At 39.8% G+C, this 5594-nt stretch overlaps 1 non-coding gene across 1 annotated transcript; it reads right to left on the bottom strand.

Moving 5' to 3' along the window:
- Positions 1-744: 744 nt before the first annotated feature.
- On the bottom strand, positions 745-851 carry LOC121228648 (small nucleolar RNA R71). The gene has a single exon (XR_005926224.1). It is a non-coding gene; the product is annotated as a small nucleolar RNA R71 (small nucleolar RNA).
- Between the last annotated feature and the right edge of the window lie 4743 nt (positions 852-5594).

Below are 5594 nucleotides of genomic sequence, written 5' to 3'. Positions count from 1 at the left end.
TTTGTCGTAATTTTAGTTAGTTAAGGGATTCATCAAGTTTTTGGCACCATTTCTAGGGACTAAAATATTAGGAACACTCGATTTTTATTAATTTAGCCATTTTTATTTTCATTGCATTTTATTTTTCTTTTTAGTTAAATTTTTGTTTTCTAATTTTTCTTTTGTTTACTTCTGGCAGGTTCCTTTAATTTATGTTTGGAAGAAACCCGTTAGGACCTTTAGTATTTGATAGTGATATTGAAAGCACAGCTCATAGAAACTGTAGAGAAGCAAGGCAGAATTGAAAAAGTACAGTGCAAGAGCAAGAGGACGTGATAATTACTACTGAGGATAATCAGCTACCTCCTGTGGTTGCAGCGAATCTGGCAAATCCAAATCCTGCTCCTTGTACTATATACAATTATGCCAAGCCCACTCTAACTAGGGCTGAATCAAGTATTGTGAGACCCACTATTTCTACGAATAACTTCGAACTGAAGACGAACACTATTCAAATGATCCAAAAATTTGTTCAATTTGATGGTTTGCAAAATGAATATCCAGATACTCATTTAGCCAACTTTCTGGAATTATGCAACACTTTTAAGATTAATGGAGTTTCTGACGAAGCCATTCGCCTATGGTTGTTTCCCTTCTTATTGAGAAATAAGGCTAAACAGTGGTTGAACTCCCTACCACAAGGTTCTATCACTACATGGGATCAAACGACCAAAAAATTCTTACTGACCACCAGCTAAGACAGCTAAGTTTAGGAATGATATCTCTTCCTTCATGCAAATGGATTTAGAGACCCTATATGATGCATGGGAAAGGTATAAGGATTTATTGAGAAGGTGCCCTCACCATGGGTTACCTCTATGGCTACAGGTTCAAACCTTCTACAATGGTTTGAATCCCTCAACTAGGCAGTTAATCGATGCAGTAGTCGGTGGTACTCTAAACAATAAAACACCTAAATTGGTGTACAAGTTTATAGAGGAAATGTCACTGAATAATTATCAGTGGCAGGTCATGAGGACGAAGCCAATGAAAGTAGCCAGTGTTTTTAATGTAGATGCGATCACCATGTTATCAAATCAAGTAGAAATTTTAAGTAAGAAAATTGATGGTTTATATGGTTCTACATAGGTACATCTAGTTATGAAATGCGATACGAATGGAGGAGGGATGAACAATCCAGGATGTCTATCCTACAGCCCTAGCATATTCTAGACCTCAGAATAATCCCTATAGTAACACTTATAATGTAGGTTGGAGGAACCATCCCAATTTCTCTTGGGGTGTTTAAGGAAATCAAAGACCACTACCCCCTCCAGGATTTCAACCACCTTACCAACAAGAGAAGAAGCCGAACCTTGAGGTGATGTTGACGAAGTTTATTTTGGTATCAGAAACCTACTTCCAAAACACAGAAACAACACTTAAAAATCAAAAAACGTCGACTCAAGGGCTTGAGAATCAAATAGGTCAGCTTGCTAAGCTGATTTCAGAAAGACCACAAGGTAGCTTGCCTAGCAACACCAAAACTAACCGAAGAAAGCAATTTCTTCCGATTATTGATCGAGATGGAGAAGGGTTAGTTGAATCTGAACTGGAACCAAGGCAAGAAAGTGTGGAAAGTAAAGGTAAGGTTAAGGTAAGTCAGAATGAACAAAAACCTATTGGTAAAGAATATAAACCTTGTGTGTCGTATCCCAACGCGACAAAGAAAGACCACACAAATAAACAATTTGGTAAATTTCTTAAAATTTTGAAAAAGTTACATATTAACTTACCGTTTATTGAATATCTTTCGTAAATGCCCAATTTAGTAAAATTTTTAAAGGAGCTTTCGGCAAACAAACGGAAGTTAGATGATTTGTCGCATGTGAAGTTAAATGTAGTGTGCTTAGCCAGTTTTCAAAACAAACTACCCAACAAATTGAAAGATCCAGGGAGTTTTACTATTCCTTGTTTAATTGGTAGTTTAAGTGTTAATAATACTTTGGCTGATTTAGGGACAAGTATTAATGTCATGCCCTATAAAATGTTTAAGCAACTAGGTCTTGGGGAACCCAAACAAACTAGGATGAGTATTAAATTAGCGAATAGAAACATTAGATTTCCTAAGGGTAGTATTGAAGATGTACCTGTGAAAATTGATAAATTCATATTCCCAGTTGACTTTGTTGTTCTAGACATGGATGAAGATAGTGACGTACCTTTAATTTTAGGACAACCCTTTTTAGAAACTACTAGAATTATTATTGATGTTGGTACAAGTGAACTAATACTTTGTGTAGGATATGACAAGATTACTCTCCAAGCTCGTGATTCTGCTAAGATATCTAGTAATCGAGGTGATTATATGAGTTCTATTAATGTAAGTAACCTTGTGACTCAACCTTCTTTTCAGGAAACACCTCGAAAAAATGTAATAGAGCCACGTTCCGTCTCATGCAACAAAAACAGAACAACTCATGAAGAACGAAGACTATAGATCGATAAACTGCATGAATGGCGGACACATGTCAAGGAGAAATCGAGAATACACGATGCAAAACCGAAGCAATTCCATGATGAGCATAAGGATGTAACAAATCAATTTAAGTTTGGGGATAAGTGTTATTAGATAAAATGGACCCTTAAATTGCCACTGTAGAGCTTAATGCAAATGGAGAAACTTCTTTTTCTGTACTGGATGTCTTCCCATACGGTACAGTTGAGGTAACTCATTCAAAATTTGACACTTTTAAGGTAAATATTACCCAACTCAAACCTTATTTTCATAAAAGAATTGACAGCGAGAGAGAGTAGTTTCAACTCCGTAAACCACTGTAATCGAGCAAATATAAGGTAAGTCAAGCTTAGAATTTAAATAAATGCTTCTCGGGAGGCAACCCGAGTGCTAACACTACTAATTTTCTTAATTTTATTACTTTTTTAAAAATTAATTAATTATCAAAATAAAATATTTGAGTTTTTAAAACTTACACGGCCTGGACACACGGGCGTGTCCTTGGCCATGTGGAGCCTGAAACTTAATTTTTCCAAAAGTCAACAGAGACACGGCCTAAAATAGTCCACACGGGCATGTGACAAGGCCATGTAGACTACACTGCCAGGACACACAAGTGTGTCCTTGGCCGTGTGAAACTTGGAGCTAAATTTTTCAATTTTAAAACAAGTCAGAGAGTTACACGGGTAAGGCACATGGCTGTTTGCAAGACACGACCGAGCTACACGAGCATGTTAGAGGTCACACGAGCTTGAGAAAAGCAAAAAAAGTGGCCCACGGCCATGTGACACGATCGTGTGGCTACACGGCTGGACACACGAACGTGTCCAAGGCCGTTTGAAAACTGGGCTTGAATTTTTATCGACACGGGCTTAAAACGAGCCACGTCGCCATGTTGCCCAACACAGGCCTTTAGACGACCGTTCACCCCATAAAACCCTAATCCATTTTCTTATTTCTCACTTTTTTTGTCTTCTCCAACTCCCCCAACCCTATCTGTCATTGTTCCCCTACCTCTATTTTTCGGTTGTCGTTCCTTTCCTTACCCCGTCGCACAGCTGCACCAACTTTCATCCTAAAACCCCCTTCCCCTTTTCCTTTCTTCTCCTCTCCCCTCACCCCAACAGCGACCCCAACCGGCCACCACGTACACAACCCCCTAACCCCACGTGCACCCTTGCCTTCCCCTATTCCGACGAACCTCCTTACCTCGACCTACCTCATCTCCTCCTCACCCTCGTCGTGCACTAGTCCCACCCCAGATCGTCCCCTTCTCCCTTCCTTTTCCCTTCCCCTTCCAACAGCAACCCCCACGCCAGAGCCTAACTCTCACACACCCCCAAGCCGCAGCCACTATTCCCCTTCGACCGCCATACCGCCACACCACCCTACCACCCTCAGTTTTCCCTTTTCCCCTTTTGCCCCTCCTTTTTCTTTATTTCTTTATTTATTTCTTATCTTTTATTATTATTAGATAGATTATTTTATTTCATTTTATTATTATTAGTAGTATTATTATTAGCAATTTCTCTTTTCTGATCCTATTTGTTACTGTTTTAAATTAATATAATAGTTATTGCTATTCTTTAATTAAATTACTTGCTCACTGTTTCTATTACTATTGGTTTCTTATTTTTAACATTAGATTTGTTTATTTACTTATTTTTTTCTTATTGCTTTTATTTCTAATATGATTTGTCTATTTAAGTTACTTGTTATTATTTTTATTTTAAGTATGTCATGACTTCTTCTTTCTTATTTCACCAAGTTGCTTCATCCTATTGTTACTATATGCATTTTGCATGCTTGAGTATTTGTACATTTTGCTTTCGGAGTAATTGGCTATTTGAACTACTTGGATCTACTTTTCTAAGACTTAGATTGCATATTTGGTGATGCTTCATTTATTAATGAATTCTTTTCTTCTTCAGGCACACCATGACAAACACTCGCGGCAAGTCTAAGGTCGCCGTCCCTACTTCGAAAAAGTGGAAGACCCCTGGTGCGACTTCCTCCTCAATCGGTTCCATTGAGGCCCGCCGCCTTTATCTCTAATTTCCTGTGGGCCACCAGGGGGATCTATTTCAGTTACTTAGACAACACCCACTTGGTCTAGGCCGCTGTGTCGATTGGGCCACATTAGAGTAGGTCCGCCTAGCTGATGATGTTCGCGCCTTCATTACCATAGCTCCGTAGGACAGATTATTCGCCATCATTGAGCCCACCTACATAGAGCTTACCTTGGAGTTCTATGCGACGTTTCTTGTACAGCAGGTCATGAAAACTCATGACGAGCCAGGCACCATCACTTTTTGACTTGGTGGTTCGTTGCGCCATATAAACGTCCCCAAGCTCGGTGCTGCTATGGGACTTTACACTGAGTAGTTCATGAGTGCCAAGAACTTACTCCATCTACATCGGCACATCCATTACACACCATCGCGGTGTTGGAAATAGCTTACAGAGAGTCAGACACTTTATGATTCGAGTCACTCGAAGGCAACGTCTCTTTCTCCAGCTTTACAGTACCTTCACAGACTTTTAGCACACACTTTGACTAGTAGGAGAGAGAGCAGCAGAGTCCTTAGTACCCATGATGCATACTTTTTTATGGAGCATGGCTACCAAGCATATCTTTGATTTGGCATACTTCATTTCCTAAGCCTTCCACAATCAAACAGACTGCCACAAGAAGGGCCTCCTCTGTTTAGGCCCTAATGTGACTCACCTCGCTCGACACTTCAGCCTCCTAGACTCACCAAAATAGTCCTTTACACTCACGCTAGTTGGCCAGATGTCCCCTCAGGGAACTTCGAGCATGATACATATAAGGATGATCGAGCAGCATCATGGAGTGGATCCCCCTCAGAATCGATTGTTTCATTCTGAAGTTCAGAATTAACTCAAGCACTTCACTGATCATGTTCCTTTCCATCACGAGGACCCACCACAGCATCCACCTTCAACTCACTACCCTATTCCTTCTGCTCCTACTTCAAAGGACACCTACGAGTGGCTCACTCTCTTCGAGCAATACTACACTCAGAGGTTTGACAGTCTTGACATAACATTCTGGAGGATCTATCAGCATTTCCAT

The sequence above is a fragment of the Gossypium hirsutum genome, chromosome A04 (assembly GCF_007990345.1).
Source record: "Gossypium hirsutum isolate 1008001.06 chromosome A04, Gossypium_hirsutum_v2.1, whole genome shotgun sequence".
NCBI lineage: Eukaryota > Viridiplantae > Streptophyta > Magnoliopsida > Malvales > Malvaceae > Gossypium > Gossypium hirsutum.
This window is presented reverse-complemented; position numbering and strand designations above follow the sequence as displayed.